The following is an 18,984-nucleotide window of genomic DNA, read 5'->3' as shown; positions in this document are numbered from 1 at the left end:
GACTTTGGGGCCCGGGGGTGGCACCCCATCAGACTCAACCGGAAAACATTCCTGAATGTCAACAAACAAACTATTTATAGGCTTTCCTCTTTTTTTGACCTGAGTTTTTGTTGTTGTTTTCTTTTGTTACTTGTTTTGGCTCTGTCTTGTTTTTGTGCTTATATTATCTCTGCGTGTCTATCTAGATAAGATTGGCGGGATAAACAATGTGGAGGAGAAAATACCAGAAGCAACGGTTCTGAGGGGAAACAGGAGAAGGGGAGGCTGGGAAAGTAAGGGGGTGTCAACCAACCCAGGAAAAAAGGAAAAACAAATTATCTAAAATCTATGGTGAAGAGGGCATAGAATGCCTACTAGGGTTTGATCAAGGGCAATGTAGGCAAGAGGAATTACTGAAACTGAATGAAGGTTGAACATGATACTGGGGCAAGAGAAAAGTAAAAGGAAATAGAGGAAAGATCTAAGGGGAAAAGGACATTTACAGAAGTTTAAATATAGGCATGTACATATGTAAATGTATTTATATATAATGATAGGAAGATAGATCTATGTACATATATTTATATGTTAAATATTAAAGTAGCAGACGCATATTGTGCCTCTATTTAAGTACCCCTTCAATGAAAGAACACTTTGTTCTAATAACCTGGCATTCTGTGACACTCACCTTCCAGACAGGATCCCTGAAAACAAAATGGGTATATAAGCAAATGTGGTGAAGAAAGCTGGTGGTGCCTGGCTATCAAAAGATATAGTGCCTGGGGTCTTAAAAACTTGAAGGTGAACAAGCGGCCATCTAGCTCAGAATAAACAAAGACCACATGGAAGAAGCACACCACCAGCCTGTGTGATCATGAGTTGCCTGAGGGATCAGTTATGAGGTATCAAAGAACAAAATATCATATCACTGCGCGCTCACCTCCATGATACGATCGCTGAAGACAAATGGGTTCATAAGCAAATGTGGTGAAGAAAGCTGATGGTGCCCGGCTATCAAAAGATATAGCATCTGGAGTCTTAAAAGCTTGAAGGTAAACAAGCGGCCATCTAGCTCAGAAGCAACAAAGCCCACATGGAAGAAGCACACCAGCCTGTGCAATCACGAGGTGTTGAAGGGATGAGATATCAGGCATTATCAGTACAAAAAATTTTACCATAGTGAATGAGGGGGGAGGGGAGTGTGGAGTAGAGATCCAACGTCCATTTGTAGGCCACTGGACATCCCCTTGCAGAGGGTTCTCTGGGAGGAGACCAGCCAGTCAAGGTGTGATGTAGCAACGATGAAAAATACAACTTTCCTCTAGTTTCTAAATGCTTCCTCCCACCTGCCCCTACTATCATGATCTGAATTCTCCCTTGCAAGTCTGGCTAGACCAGAGGATATACACTGGTACAGATGGGAACTGGAAACACAGGGAATCCAGGGCTGATTATTCCTTCAGGACCAGTGGTGTGAGCGGCGATACTGGGAGCATAGAGAAAGGGTGGGTTGGAAAGAGGGAACCAATTACAAGGATCTACATGTGACTTCCTCCCTGGGGAACGGACAACAGAAAGGTGGGTGAAGGGAGACATCGGACAGGGCAAGATATGACAAAATAATAATTTATAAATTATCACGGGTTCATGAGGGAGGGGGGAGAGGGGAGGAAGGGGAAAAAATGAGGACCTGATGCCAGGGGCTTAAGTGGAGAGCAAATGGTTTGAGCATGAGGGCACTGAATGCACAAATGTGCTTTACACAATCATAGTATTATGGATTGTGATAAGAGCTGTATGAATCCCTAATAAAACAATTAAAAAATAATAAATTGACCCAAAAAATGTCCTGGGTTGTTGAAATCACCTCTCCAGACGTCCTGCCACTCCTAATGGTCCTCTTTTCCCTCATTCCCCTTGCAAGCTCTCTCTCTCTTATTTGCCATCAAGATGTGGTAGAATGGATGGTCTAAAAAGACACTACACAAACAATGGGGTTGTTAATAAGGCAAAACTTTCAATAATATTCATTGACAGTGGCAGAACTAGGCCTACTAGATTAATATGTAACTTAATAAAGCAAGTAGTCCAACTACTGCCAGTTCTATACCCTGGGCATAGCAATCAGCTGCTTCTTCTTATGCTTTGTAGTTTCAGCCTTAAGTACCACAGCTACAAGTGAGTTTGAGGAAGAGCCCCATAGGGCAGGGAAGGTTGAGAGGAAATGGAGAGACAATAACAAGGAGTACAAGAAAGAAAAAAAATTCTAAAATTGGTTGCGGCCATGATTGTACAACTCTTCTTGGTATGATTGAACTATATGAGTTACATGATATTAGGACTATGTTCCAATAATACTGTTTGTAAAAATAAGTAAATAAGATTAGCCTAAGGAGTGTCACTCCAGAATCCAAGCAATCAACTGCTACAGTATACTACATAAATACATACATTGGACATATTCAGGAGCTGTGTTGGGCATTCGAAATGTAGGTGTTGTATTAGAGCTTAAATTCTGAGCAGTAGACTTGGAGAAGGCTATATTTTACAGTGGGAATCATAAATCCATTTGGAGTCACTACATGTATTAATTAGCTTCCCCTGAGTTCTGTCTGACCATTGAAGGGCATGGTTAAAATCTATGCTTTCATACAGTGTTTGCCTTACTTCCAGGCAGCCCAGGGAAGGGAAGCCGCACCCTCATGAACTTGCTTGGGCATGCCCTGTGTGGAAATGGGTGCATAAGGTGCTTTGAGGTGAGAACCTACCCCACTATGGCATCTAACAACAATAGTGACCATATGAATCAAAGTCAACTCTTTTGCAGTGAGAAAGCTGAACGGTCATGAGTTACATTCCAACTAAGGTAGATGGAGGGCACTGAACCAATCTTGTAAACGTTTCTAATCTTCAGTAGGTGTATATATCTCAGTCATGCTTCCTTTCTAGCGTCTACAGTCCTGCCTTTCACTGTGATGAAATTATTTGTAGCCAATCATGATTTTGTGATGAATTTCCTGTATGTTATGCTTTGTTATTTAGTCTCATAGCTATGAATCCTTTGGAGAGCATTATAGGTCTCTTTTATCATTTTTGTCTTTGCCCCATTTAAGAATTAATAAACGGGTCTTTATAAAACTTGTATGGTCACTCTGAGTCAGAATTGACTGAGTGACGGCAAGTTTTTATCTACAAAACATTTAAATTTGGGGTCTCCTTTTCCCCTAGAACAATATCACTTATATCTTGAGATTTGAGAAATTCTTTGGGGAAATCTGTTCCCTGTTACATGCAAGTATCCTCATTTATTGGTTGCTAAGTGTCTAATGAAGTGTCCACTGAAGTAGTTGGAGGGCCCAGAAGCAATCTTGTTAACTTTCTAATCTGCAATTGTTGCATGTATCTCTGCCTGCAGCATTCCGTTTGCATTACAATTCAATGTAACTAAAATCCAAATCCTCATAACTGGACTAATAGGTAACAATGATAAACCGAGAAAAATTTGAAGTTGTCCAGGATTTTATCTTACTTGGATCCACAATCAATGCTCATGGAAGCAGCAGTGAAGAGATAAACGATGCATCGCACTGAGTAAATCTGCTGCCCAAGACCTCCTTACAATGCTGAAAGGGAAAGATGTTCTTTTGAGGACTAAGGCATGTCTCACCAAAATCATAGTATTTTCAATCACCTCAGATGCATGTGAAAGCTGCACAGTGAATAAGGAAGACTGAAGAAGAATCAATGCATTCCTCCCCACCCCCACTAGCATGATCCAAATTCTCCCTTGCAAGTCTGACTAGACCAGAGGATGTACACTGGTGCAGATAGGAGCTGGAAACACAGGGAATCCAGGGCGGATGATCCCTACAGGACCAGTAGTGTGAGTGGAGATACTGCGAGGGTAAAGGGAGGGTGGGTTGGAAAGAGGAAACCAGTTACAAGGATCTGTATGTCACCTCCTCCCTGGGGGAAGGACAACAGAAAAGTGGGTGAAGGGAGACGTCAGACAGGACAAGATATGACAAAATAATAATCTATAAGTTATCAAAGGTTCATGAGGGAGAGGAAGAGGGGAGGGAGGGCAAAAATGAGGAGCTGATGCCAGGGGCTTAGGTGGAGAGCAAACGTTTTGAGAATGATGAGGGCAATGAATGTACAAATGTGCTTTACACAATTGAGGTATGTATGAATTGTGTTAAGAGTTGTATGAGCCCCTAATAAAAAAAAGAAGAAGAAGAAAACCAGTAAAGTAAATCATTATCATCAACCATCCACCTGGGTTATAAAGCAATTGCACTTGTAGCATCATCATTTTTTCAAATGACAAATAGATACTGTAGGTATCAAGAGTCTATGCCAGTACAGTTTCAGAGTGAGCTGAACCCATGAGTTGCTTCCCACAGTTCGATCTCCCATAAGACTGAGCTCTGTTTGATGTTGTAAATCTCTATGGGAGCAGAAAGCTTCATCTTTCGTCCATGGAGCAACTGGTGGTTAGCAGACCAATGTTAACTCACTATACCAACAGGGGTCCTTTAACTTATATGAACATTTATAAATATAGCTGTAAATAAACAGCATATAGTTGGATCTTACTTGTTAATCCAGTCAGGAAAATCTGCCCACTGATCACATTTTATTTTATTATTAGTATAATCAGCTTTACAATTTCCTTTTTATTTAAAATATATATATGTCTCATTATTTTGTTCTTTTCTTTTTTATTATCTTCTTGATTAAGTGAATATTTTCAGTATAATTTTAAATTTAATAATATCCATTATAATTTTTCCCTAAGTGGCTGCTTCAGGGCTTGCAATATATACATTAACTTATCAGAATCTACTTCAGATATATATTATTTGACAGTGAAATATAGAGAAACCCCTTATAGCTCCATTCTTTCTTTGTTTGGCTGCTACTATTATTTATATTTACATGTAAGTATGTTACAAACCCAATAATCCAACTTGATAGCAGTGAGTTTGTTGGCTACCCCCTCCCTTTCTCCCACCTTCTCCTCTCCATGTCCCTCCGGAGCCATGGGCCCCTTTATTTTATCCTCAGGATTGGTTATACTGCCTGTCTTATGTGGATATATTAGGTAGTCAGACAGGGACTGGGGTGAGGTTGGGAAGGAATCAGGCAAGCATTAAACACCAATGAGGACCCTTTAACTGAGCAAGCTCCAATTCAGGTCCCTTAAGCAAGGTGTGCTTGATACAGGCAGTGGAGTTCAAATCCCGTAGCAGCAGCATGTCCTGCCCTCCTGCCCTTTTCCCCTTGACTGGGCTCCTGTGTCTGCTCCACTATGCCATGGTGGCTCTGGCCTGAGCTCACCACGAGGTTTCCCGTGTTCAGTTGTGGGCCCTGGCAGGGCTTCCTCATGGTTTAGCATGCTTCCCTGAAATAATGTGTACTCTTTTGAGACTGTACACGGAAGCGTCTCCCATCCTTTATAAAAACCCACTTGGATCACAAACCAGGCTTCGGCATGAATTCTTTCTCGTGTGAAGCCAAGAACCGAGGTATTACCCACCCGAGAAACCTAACAGATAGACATGTGTCTCCCCATTTTCATCCAACCTACTCTTCCATAACCCCAAGAACCCGTTAATCCATTATTGTTTCTATAGATTTACTTATCCTGAATTTCATATTAAATATATATATATATATACACACACAAAATAAGTAAAATAGAGGAAACCACAGTTGGAACAGTTGGAAAGATTAAAAAAAGAGAAGAAATTTAAAATGGGCCAAAAGGGAACCTAAATGATAAGGCATTAAGTTTTAACCTAACACCATTTGCATTAAACCACTTCCTACTCTGAGAGCAAGGCTGTTCACATCCCTAGTCAATGGTCAGAGGGCAGTCACCAGAGGCTTAATCCAAGTGAGGACTCTGCAGCTGGATTCGGGCCTTTCACTGTCACACATAGCCTTCTACTTACTGTGTGCTGTGGAAAACTGAGGACCTGGAAGAAATGTAGGTGGCATTCTGTCTACACGTATGACTATAGGGCTTGGCAAACCAGCACTAGTGATGAGGCCCACCTCCACTGCACCAGACCATAGATCCCCACACCTAAATACACATATTCCAGGCATGCCAATTGCTCCACAAGTACCCCTCATTAAAGTGCTAATATAAAGCCATCTACAGACATGGCTTCTCAAGTACAAAGAGGATGCTTATCTTTAACAGCAGTCAGCTTCCTTTGTCCCTTGTTCTTAAGGAGAAATTCACACCTTTTGTCTCTTAAATACCTGCTACTTACTATGAAGTGTTCTCCTGGAGAGCTCAGAATATCCAAAATTCACACATTGTCCATTCTATTGGTAATTAACTAGAGGCTTGCAAGCCTCATTACTATAAAACGCCATTGTTGAATAAACTCTGGACTCGGCTCTCTGATATTGGAGATCAGTCTCCTGTGCTATGTTATTCTACCTCCTTTTTTCCCCAATAATTGTACCTCCACTTCTCAGGACCCCATTCAACTGTGGTACTATTGGGTAGCTAGCATAGGGACTGGGGCATCCATTACGCATGCTCAGAGGTTCGAGCTTCTGGCCAGGAAGGGGTGGTACACCTAAGTGGGCGTTACACCTGGATCAGCCCATCTAAGCCAGGTGAATTTGATTCAGTCAATGGGGTCCACCAGTATTGTTGACCACGCCTCCCAATGGGGCCCCTGAAAAGTCCAGAGGTTTTGCTCTGGCATGCTCTTTCCCAGCAGTTGTTACACGATGTAGCACAGCTGGGCTGCGGTCCAGAGCGGCCAGGCCGCAGTCCAGCAACTGTGCCGCGGGCTGTCTGGCTTGTGTTCCATTTGAAACTGCTGCTAATTCTCTATAAACTCACTTGGATCTCAAACCAGGTTTTGGTGTGAATTCTTTCTCGTGTGGAGCCAAGGACTGAAGTATATCTCTCCCCAGAGAGATCTAACAGTACCATCCCTTCCTCGGGTCTTGAATTTTATTATTAACAACCCTTGAATCACATAGGCTGGTGGGTTTCTTTTGTGTGGACTTAGCTGACACCTCACTTAGATTGCTAATTGTTTTAAGACAAGCCTCTAAGACCCCCCAGATATGATTATTTCTAATAATCGGGCACTGTCTGATTTCTTCAGTAACAAGTAAACAATAAACAAGTCCTTACTATAGCACCCATATCTTCAGTGATCCTCACATGAGACAAGTGTCCAGTTGGGCCATGTCATAAGAACTAAGTGTTCTTAGATTAAGGCTACCATTAAGAAGGATTAGCGTAGGGATTTCAGCTCAAAATTCATTCGTGTATATATCGTTTATATGATGGGGTAACCCCCCAAAAAACTGGAATAGTACTGGGCAGAGCAGAGCTTTCGTAGTACACATTTTTCCCTCCAAGTGAGCATTTAGTAACTCGCTCTGAGTTAGTGCACCCAATGGCATTGTCTGGGAAGGTTCTCCCTGGTCACAGTGACTTTTTTCATAAAAACAGTTTCTTTTGAAACTTGGGGTTTTTCGTTTTGTTTTTTTTATGAGAACAGCGTGCAGTTGTGAAATTTTGTTTTCTGCTCAGAAAAAGTCCTACAGAAACTGTTATGATACTGAACTATGGGGAAAATTCAAGTGTATGAGTGGTTTTCTCATTTCAAAACAGGTGAAATGTCTACAGATGACAAACATTGTTCTGGATGTCTGTCAGCTTCCTGAACAGACGAAAATGTCAACTCTTGGTGCATTTGGAGTTCATTCCATCAGGTCAGACTGCTAATCAAGCTTTCTGTGTAGAGGTTCTGAAAAGATTGTGTTACAGTCTGTGACAAAAAAAAGCCTGATGTGTGACAGACATGGGACTGATTTTGCCACCACGACAATGCACCTGCTTACACATCCATCTCAATGCACTAGCTTTTGGCCCCAAAAAACTATGCTTCTCTTGCTACACACCTTACTCACCTGACCTCACTCTGTGCAACTTCTTTTTGCTTCCCCGAATGAAGAGGATCATGAAAGGACAGCGATTTGATGAAGTAGAAGAGATGAAGAAACAAAAGGGGGGAGGTGTTGTCAGCCATCCAAACAGATCAGTTTGAAAAATGTTTCCAAGAATGGAATCGCAGATTTGACAAACGTATTAAGTGTAATGGAGAGTACTTTGAAGGTGATTAGATTGTTTTGTAAAAATTTCAGTACATAGCTTTGAAAAAAAAATCCGGTTTCTTTTGGGTACCGCCTCATATATGTCCCTGGTACACATCAGAGACAAAATGTACATATAAAGGGGGTGATATACGGTTCATGAGCACCAGATAGGTTATCTACTTCATTTCCTGAGAGACTGGATTAGAAGATTACATGACCCGAGAGCAGAAGCCTGCCTTCTTCTTGGTGTTTATTCTTATAACAGTGGTCTCATACAGTATTTTTTCCTTTTGTGATTGACTAATTTCACTCAGCATAATGGTTTCCAAGATCATCCATGTCATGAGGTATTCACCTCATGGATTCATCATTTTTGAAGGATGTATAGTATTCCACTCTATTTATACATCAACGTTTCTTCATCCATTCATTTGATGGCCATTTTGGTTAGTTAAGCTTCTTGCTATTATGAACTGTGATGCAATGAATATGGATGAGCTTGAGTATGGTAGTGTCTTATTGCTTATTTCTTTGGGGTATATGTCCAGCAAAAATATTGCCGACTTTTATGATATTTCTATTCCCAGTTGTTTTAGGTAGCATCCTATTGCTTTCCCTAATGGCTGTACATATTTATACGCATGTGAGCTACATTCTCTCAACACTTAGTATTCTTTGCTTTGTTTGCCTGTTTGTTTAATTGGATTGTCCTTGTGGCTGTAAGATATCTCATCGCTGTTTTGATTTTCACCTCCTGGATGGCTAGTGATCATGAGCCTTTCCTCGTAAGCTTGTTAGCCATTCAAGTATTGTGTATATTTTGTATTGTTGTGTGTGAATTGTCTATTTATACCCTTTGCCCACCCTTTGATTGGAGTATTATTTTTCCTTATGCAGCTGATGCAGTATTCGATAGATTTTGGTAATTAGATGGTTTGGCTTGAAGAAGTGCTTTATTCTGAGTAGGTCTTAGGCATCTATTCGATCTTCCAATGAATGAGCTTCTTTCGTAGCCCATGTTTGCCCTGCAATAGGGCCCTTAAACTTATCCCGGTTTTCCTATTGAGAATGTTAATAGTTTGGAGATCTACAGTTAGATTTCTAATCCATATTGAACTCATTTGTGTGCATGGGCTGAGGTATGCATCCCGTTTCATTCTTCTGTAGTTGGAGATGTAATTTTTTTCAGCACTATAAATGGAAGAAGGTGTCCTTTTCCCATTAAATATTTTGTTGGTCCTCTGGCAAAACTCAGTTACCTGCAGGTGGATGATTTTATTTCTGGGTTTTCTATCCTGTCCCATTGATCTATGTATCAATCATTGTACTAGAACCAGGTTATTTTGTCTACTGTGGCTGTGAAGTAGGTTTGGAGCTTCGGTAGTGCAAGGCCCCCTACTTTGTTGTTCTTTTTTTTTTTTTTTTAGTTTTTTTGCTTATCCTGGGCCTCTTCCTTTTTCATACGAATTTAATAATTAGTTTTTTTCATTATTCTAAAGAATGCAGTTTGGATTTGGAGTGGAATTGTGTTGTCTTTTCAGATTGCTGTATGTAGTATTGACATTTTCACAATATTAAGTCTTCTCATCCATGAATATGCGATATTCTTCCATTTGTGTAGGTTTCTTGTATAATTATGCTGTTTTCTTTGTATGAGTCCTTTGCTTCTTTAGTTTATTCCTAGTTATTTCATCTTTTGTGTGGCTATTGCAAATGGTATAGTCTTATTTATGTCTTTTTTCAAAGCTCTATTCACTAGTTTATAAGAGTGCCATTGATAATGTTAAGGGGCCCTAGTAGTGTAGTGGTTATGATTTCAGCTGCAATCTGCATGGTTAGTAGTTTGAAACCACCAGCTGCTCTTCAGGAGAAAGACTGGGCTTTCTACTCTTATAAACAGTTACAGTCTTTGAAATCCACAGGCGGTCACTATAAGTCAGCATTCACTTGATAGCAGTGAGTGAGAATTAAATTCGGCGTGTTAATTTCCTATCCTGCTACTTTGTCAAACCCTTCAATCTTTCTCAACAGTCTTTTTGTGTACTCCTTGAATTCTTTTTATATAAAATCATGCCATCTGCAAATAGCAAGAGTTTCCATTCTTTGTCCAAATGTATAATTCTGATTTCTTTCCATTATCTAATGGTTCTGGCTAAAGGAATCTTGGTGACATAGGGGTCATTCATTGGGCTGTGATCTGCTAGATCAGCTTTTCAAAACCACCAGCCACTCCACGGGAGAAAGACAGGATTATCTACTCCCATAAATAATTACAGTCTCAGAAACACACAGAGGACAGTTCTAGCTTGTCCTATAGGGTCGCTATGAGTCAGCATCAACTCCATGGCAGCAAGAAAAGAGTTCTAGGTCAGACTTCCCGCACAATGTTAAATAAGAATAATGATAAGGGACATATTTCTCTTGTTACCGTTTTCAAAGGAAATGTTTTCAGTTTTTCCCCAAAGAAAGTGATATTGGCTATTAGATTTCACATATGGACTTTATTATATTGAGGATTTTCACTTCTATTCAATGTGATTTTTTTAATTATAAATAGGTATTGTCAAATGTGTTTCCTACATCTATTGATACAATCGTGTGGTTTTTATTCTTTGTCTTATGTGGTAGATCATATTAATTGTTTTTCAAATGCTGAACTATCCTTGCATGCCAGGTATGAATCTCACTTGATCATGATGAATTCCGTTTTGATATGTTGTTGGATCCTATTGACCAAAATTTCCTTGAGAATGTTTGCATTATGTTCATGAGGGATATTCATGTGCTGGTTTTGTTTGTGGAGGTCTCTACCTGGCTTTTGAAGTTAGGGTTATGCTGGCTTCATAGAATGAGTTTGGGAGTTTGGTGTTTCTTCCTATATTCTGAAATAGTTTGTGTAGTATTGGCAACAGCTCTTGCTTGACTACTTGATAGAATTCCCTTCTGAAGTCATCTGGTTCTGGGCTTTTCTTGTTTGGATTTTTCTGGATGTCCTTCTCTATTCCATCTTTTGTTATGGGTTTGTTCAGGTTTCCTATGTCCACCCACGTTAATTTGACTAGATGGTATATTTTCACGTGTTTGTCTATTTCTTCCAGATGATCACATTTGGAGTACAGTCTTTTACAGTATTGTGTTACTTTTTATTTCATTTGTATCTCTTGGGATTTCACCCTTTTCACTTTTAATTCTAATTTTGTCAATCCATTCAAAAAAACAGCTTCTTTTCTTGTTGACTTTTTCCCATTAATTGTCTGTTTTCCAGTTCATTTATTTCTGCTCTAATCTTTATGATATCTCTTCTTCTCTGGAGGAAGGGTTTATTTGTGTTACCCTTGTTCTCATTGTTGGGATAAGGTATTGATTTTTTTTATTTCTCTTGCTTTTTTATTCCATGTGTATATTGATGACTATAAATTGCCCTCTGATAACTGCTTTTGCTGTGTACCATCAGTTTTGGTATAATGTGCTATCATTATCATTTGTTTTAAGAAATTTGTTTTTAAAGGCTAGATTTAAAATTTTTTTATTTTGTTGAAAGCATAGTTAATACATAGTTCCTAATGATTACATTTTACCACCTATACATCCATTTACAGTCATTTACAAACTCATTACCCCGTAAATTCTCTGTGTTCGTCTGCATGGACTAGAGAAACAATTTCATAGACACCCATATGTATGTAAGAGAGAGAGCTTTATATAAGTGTAATTATATATTAAGAAATCATCCCCGCTCACTCCAGATCAAGGTCATAAGTCCGACATTAGCGCATATATCCAATACCAGTCTATAAATTCCTCTTCAGACCCACACAACACATGCAATGACGTCGAAAGCAGGAAGATCACTGCTAATGCTTGGGAAGACTTGTGGATCCAGTGGCAGTGGAAGCATCTTAGCGCTCGTGTGAGTCTCCATGTGGCTCCTCCAGCTTCAGGGCCCTGGCTCCATCATTGTAGCTCCATGTGTCTTGTCGGCCGCAAGACGACGCACAGAGAGTATGTGTCCCACCTTTAGGAAGGAAGATAGGAGTTTCCAGAATCCTCAGGAGAAGGCCGTGCCCACACAGAGGCCTCATTGGCTATGACCTGATTAACAGGCTAGTTTCTACCTCCTCGAAATTTGACAGGAGATTTTCTAACTACCACAGTCTTTGTCTAATCTTTCCAATATGTATTGTAATTTTATCCCACCCAGACTAGTGTTAAAATAGCATAATGCTCAGGCAGGCAGGCTACCTTTCAGATGACTTTCAGGGACATTTTTGAGTGAAGAGGGAAAATATTTTAATATCATTCCAGGTTAACTACATCTTTGATACAACACTCAAACTTGACAAATGATAGTTTCATCAATATTTTTTATATTATTACATTAAAATCAGTTGGACACTCTCACTAATAATTGATTTTTAGTCACCACACTTGGAAGATGTTTATTCACCAAGTAATGCATGACGCATAACTTCTAAAGGTTAGCATATGACATTATTCTGAAAGATCACGTGTTAATGGCCCCATATAGCTCAACTGAAGAGCAATTGTTTCTAGCAATGCCAGGGCCTCTTATGTAAAATACTCCATTGGGTTTGGGTGGTTTTCAGTCATTTGTGTTTGTTTTTCTTGACTTTTGTTTGTTGGTTTGTTTGGTAACCATAGTTGACTGCTTCCTGTACATTACGGTACAGCTATTAATGGTGTGCGAGCTGCTGGGTCATGTAGAGGTAGTTGGCTCTGTCTACTGACATGGCACAAGTCTAATAGGAGATGGAAAACTTAAGATGGAGAAATGGGGAGAGAAGTGATAAGTGGGGAAAGTGAGGGGAAATATAGGAATAAAATAAAAGTAATGATAGTAATAAAAAGTGGTTGTCTGGATAGGTGAACAGATTTGAGATCCACCAGTAGCTCTGAGGGAGAACTATGTGACTCTCTACTCCCTTAAACAGTTACCGTCTTAGAAACCCCCAGAGGCAGTGAGTTCTAATCAGAATTAATAAGCTTCATGGAAATACATTTCAGCAGGAAAAACAGATGAAAGAGATCATAGGTGGATTTGCAGGGAAAAGGAGTCACAAAAGAGACAAAAGACTCAGGTATGGTTTGGGTTGGGGTGCTGAAGTTTGTTGTTATGGTAGCGTGAATATGGGTGTGTCTGCACCCTCAAGGATCAGGAAGGGGACCCTTATTGGGTGGCTGTGTCAGAATATACTGTCCTTTCTGTTTTCGCCTGGGGGGAATGCATGGATGGGATCGACCTGGAAGAGGATACCAGAATAGAAATTTAGGAGAGAACTAGAAAAAATAATAAACATATTATGGTAGGACAAAAATGTAAAAACTGGAAAAAATAAAACTGTATTGTGGGTGGGGATTCCTCCTTCTGCATTACATGTGATGGTGGGGGGGGGTGCGTGAAGTAGTGGGGCAATAGCACTGGAGAATAAAGCAGGAAAGGAAAAGGAAGCAACAGTTTTTTTTCAAAGTAAAATATCATTTTATTGGGGTCTCTTACAACTCATAACAATCTATACATCAATTTTATCAAGCATATTTGTACATATGTTGCCATCATTCTTTTCTAGACATGTGCTTCCTATTATGTCCTTCGTATCAGCTCCTCATTTTTCCCTTCCTCCACCCTCGGATGACCCCTTGATATATTATAAATTATTATTATTTTCATATCTCACACCAACTGCTGTCTCCGTTCTCTCATGGGTTCTATTGTTTATTTTTGTAATGTGAAAAATTAAGCTTATGAAAATTGAAGATTATGTCCTCATCTAGCTGTCCATCCACCCGAACCCATGCTGGCCAGAGGCCGTTTGGCTGGCTAGCTTGCCTCGGCAGCTCAGAATCCTCGGCTGCGCAAAGGTGGAGCTGGGCTCACAGATGCTGCTTATGCAGCTGGTCAATGTAAACAGGGGTCTGTCCATAGGCATTGCTGCTCTCCCACTTTAAGGAACTTGGGTCTTCTTAGTTTTTAAGTCAAATTTCTCATTGCCAGGCAGTCCAAGATATCCTTCCTAATGGAACCTCTCCAATAGTTGCTGCGATCTTCCAGTGCTTGTTATCTGGTGGCCACATTCCTCTGTCATGGCTTTTTTGGTTTTTGATTGTTTAAAGAACTTTTTAAGCTTTGAGGTGTCTATGACTGTTCTAAACATAAAAATAATGACGATTTCCAACTCTAGTGCTAAAATTTTAGGCAAATGATTTTACTTAGGCCTCTCTTCATTTATAATATAGGTTCATTGTATATCTCTAATTGTAGTGAGGATTAGGATTATTTAGCTAATGCACAAAAGTACCTAAAACAGCAGTGAGAAGTTAGGTGGTGCTGTGGGTTAAGTCCTCTGCCATTCCTTGGAGAAAGATTCGCTGTGTGCTCCTGTAAAGATTTACAGTTTTAGAAACCCTAAGGAGCAGTTCTACGCTGTCCTGTACAATCATTCTGAGTTGGAATAGACTGGAAAGCAGTGGGTGAATAACACAGGAGCTGGCTTAGCATGGACCCTAGATAAGTGTTACTTGTCTGCCTTCAAGCAGATGGCGATTTTACTACGTAGCTATATATTTAGTGACTAGTAGAGTCTTTGGTATGTCTGCAGTAAATGTTTATTTGGACTGAAGGGTGAATAAATGCCTAGGTAGATGGATAAATGTTTACAAGGTCAGAATAATTGCTAAGGTTCCAATCATTGATTTACTAATGTAAAATACCAGGAGTAGTACTGAAAAGGTTTTAATGATACAGTGGGTATTAGTCCAGGTATACTAGAGAAACAATTCCATAGAAAGTCATATGTGCATAAGAAAGAGTTTTATATAAAGGGTAACTGCACATTAAGAAAGCATCCCAAACCCTGTCCAGTCCAAGCTCTTAAGTTGAATATTAGCCCATATGTCCAATACCAATCTATAAAGTCCTCTTCAGACTCATGAAACGCATGCAATGAGGCTGAATGCAGGAGGATCACAGGCCAGTGGGTAGAAAGTGTTTGGATTCAGTGGCGTTGTAAGCATCTCAGCACTGGCAGGGGTGTCTACGTGGCTTCTCCAGCTTCAGCGATATGGTTGCATCAGGGTAGGTCCACGTGGCTTCTCTAGCTCAGGGCACTAGTGTAGATCTATGTGTCTTGTCAGCAGCAATGCCTCCCAGGGAGTGAGCAGAGTCAGTCCTGCCTCCGAGGAGGAAAAATCTGATTTCCCAGAATTTTCAGGAGAAATCCATGCCCATAGAGAGGCCTCATTGGTTATATCTTGATCAACAGGCCAGACTCCACCCCTTCACTCTTAATCCTCCCATGTCCCAAATTGACACAATATTATGTCACTAGCACACATGCAAACGTTTTGTGTCTTTTCCATTTTTTTTTGTTTGGACCGGGTCTGGACCACACAGTCCCTTCCCTCAGCCTCTCAGAGGGATGGATGACCAGCTGGACATCAAAGCCCCTGCTTCCAAGTCTGGTTGCATCAGGTTAAGTCCATGTGGCCTGTCCAGTTCAGGGCACTAGCATAGTTCCATGTGTCTTGTCACCTGCAATGTCTCCCAGAGAGTGAGCAGAGAGAGAGAAATTTCCCCTGCCTCCAAGTAAGAAATACTGGATTTCCCCGAATTCTCAAAAGAAGGCCATACCCACACAGAGTCATCATTGGCTAAGACCCGATTGGATTTCACTCTTAATCCTCTCAAGTCCCAAATTGACACCAGATTATGTAACTACCACACATTATAAACAGTGCCTTACCAAAAACGATGCCAGCTTTCAAAGGTGTCTATATAATTAGCAAAGTCCAGTAAAAAGAAAAGGAAAAAAGAAACATGAGGCCTTTCTTAAAAATTTATTAAGATTTTTAATATTGCAGCAGTAGAACATTGAACTACATGTGAAACCCTTACAAGTGTGGGCCTTGTGTGACTACACAGGTTGCACAGTGATGAAGCCATCCCTCCTGGCTTTCACACTGTGCATGTCCTTGTGTAGATTTGCTGTGTCCGATGCTCTCCTTTAGTTGCTCAATTTTAGGATGGTTTCAAAGCTGGGGCTGGGAGCAACTCCAGGTGGCAAGAGTCAGATGAGGTGAGGTGTAGGGCATGGGGAGATCAACTCAGGCTTGGCCCTGTGTGTATGCCAAGCATTTGAGAACTATCCAGGGTCTTAAAATGTCTTCTAATGCAAGATAACAGCGTTCAAAAATTTCAACTACATAAAATTTGAGGTGACATTATTCAACAACTAATAAACCAATATAAACATATAGCATGGCAGGTGCTCTGGGGGTCCGTTTGCAAAGTCCAACTCTGTTCACATTTGGTACAATTTGTTTATCATATCTACTTGAATGGAGTAACTGTGTGTGAGAGTTCCCTGTTTATGGTGGCTATAACAGAAATCTTTTCATTTCAAGGCTTGTTAGGCATGTTCTGAACAGAACAATTCAAGTCTTCAAGACCCACCTCAGCTTCCCAAGATAGAGTTCACTGCCATGTCTCTCCCCAGCCTTGACTAATCTCCTCCTGTGCTAGTCTGCATGGACTAGAAAAAACAAATTCATAGACCTCATATGTATATAAGAAAGAGCTTTTTATACAAGAGCAATTGAATACTGAGAAAACATCCCAGCCCAGTCCAGAGCAAGTCCACAAGTCTGATAGTAGCCCACATGTCCAATATCAATCTATAAATTCCTCTTCAGACTCACGAAACACATGCAATGACGCTGGATGCAGGAAGATCACAGGCCAGTGGGTAGAAGGTCTTGTGGATTCAGTGATGGTGCAAACATCTCAGCACTGGCACGGGTCACCATGTGGCTCCTTAAGCTCCAGAGCTCTGGCTCCATCAGGGAAGTTCCATGTGTCTAGTCAACCAGAAAGTCTCTCAGGGAGTGTGTCTGTCTCCTGCCTCCAGTGAGCTATTTATCGCCTTAGTGCTTCCAAATGAGGTCATCAAGCTGCGACCTGATTGGAGACTAAACTCCACTCCACCCCTTCACTCTGAAGCACTCCACTCTTCACTATTAAGTACTCCACCCTTTCACTCTTAAGTCTCAAATTGGCAACAGATTATATAACTACGACACCTCCATATTCCATTCTCCTCCCCAAATCCCTCAACAAAGATTAATTTTTGTAAGCCAAATTTGGATAGCAATTAAAACATGTATCATCTTAATTAATATTATCACAATATCTTTTTTATCAAAAGATATTTGATACTTAAAAAGGACAAGTTTACTTAGGAAACAGTAGTGCATCCAATCATTAATTTCAAGTGACAGGAAAGGATAGTGTTCTTTATAGTGCAATTGTAGCATTTCTTCCTTTGTTAGAGATGATTGTGCTGGTTGCAGTCACAGCTGTATTATCTTGCGGTTATGCTATTTTGTCCTTTTTCATTCTATAATGCTTCTTGAAATCACACATTTCAAATTGCACGTGCCAATGACTCATATAAGGATGCTGTAAAAAGTCAGGCTGTTTATTGAGTAGGCCTGGATAGGGGCCTCAGCTCCCAGGTGATACCCCTGCACCAAACCAAAACCAAACCCCCTGCCATGGAGTCAATTATCACTCATCGTGACCCTTATAGGACAGAGGAAGACTGTCCCAGAGGGCTTCCAAGGTTGGCAACCTTTACAGAAGTAAATATTTTACCTGATGAGTTTTAACTGCCAATATTTTGGTTTGCAAGTAGCATTTTAACCATTGTGCCATACTCCAGCACATCCTATGGGTCTGTGGATCCAGGAGTAGTGATGCGCTAAATAATATTAGTAAGGTTTGGTCCCCATCTAAAACATGACCTATTGTTCCCTGTGTTTAAAACAACTGCCAATTAGATGGAAGGTTGGATATGCTCTTAAAAGGCATCTTACTAAATTAAATAGCTTGCCCCTTACAATACCCAAATCAAACCAAAACAAAATGCATCACACCATGTGGAAGTAGGATTATTACTTCCACATTTTACATTGTCCTCCATCACCTCTCACCCACTTTTCCGTTATTTGGGAGGGGGTTTTACATTGATCCTTGAAACTGATTCCCCCCTCTCTCCCCTCACCATCCCCTAATCCTACTGTTATGTCTACTCTCATTGTTGGTCCTGAGGGGTTTATCTATCTTGGATTCCCTGTGTTGTGGGCTTTTATCTGTAACAGTGTGCATACTCTGGTCTGGACATTGGACCTTGATTCAAGTACTCCCTTAACACACAAACACTTTGTTCTAACAATCTGGCATTCTGTTATGCTCAACTTCCAAACAGGATCACTGGAAACAAAATGGGTGTGTATTTTGATGTGGTGAAGAAAGGTGATGGTGCCCAGCTATCAAAAGATATAGCATCTGGGGTCTTAAAGGCTTAAAGATAAACAATCACCCATCTAGCTCAGAATCAACAAAGCCCACATGGAAGAAGCACACCAGCCTGTGTGAAAACTGCTTTATTGCTACAGTCTGTCCCACCCTAAATAGAGCCCACTCCCTTCTGATAAGGATAATGGATTGTTCCCCTGAAGAAAAGCCCTAAGGTCAAGCCAACTCAAGGACTACCAAGGTTAGGGTGTCATCTTGATTCTACAGCAGTGATTCTCAACCTGTGGGTTGTGACCCACTTGGGGGGGTCAAACGACCCTTTTACAGGAGTTGCCTAAGACCATCAGAAAACACATATTTCTGATGGTCTTAGGAACAGAGACACCACTCCTCTATCCATTTCCAGGGGGGTCTCTCCACATGCAGATATGCTGATCTGGTGAGAAAGAAGCTTCAACCTTCGCATTGACATTGGCTTTTTACTCAAACTGTTTGAAAATATAGCAATGTAGTTTACTGTTGTGCTA

The sequence above is a fragment of the Tenrec ecaudatus genome, chromosome X (genome assembly GCF_050624435.1).
Source record: "Tenrec ecaudatus isolate mTenEca1 chromosome X, mTenEca1.hap1, whole genome shotgun sequence".
NCBI classification, from domain to species: Eukaryota; Metazoa; Chordata; class Mammalia; order Afrosoricida; family Tenrecidae; genus Tenrec; species Tenrec ecaudatus.
The sequence above is the reverse complement of the archived record's forward strand: the minus strand, read 5'-3'. Positions refer to the sequence as shown.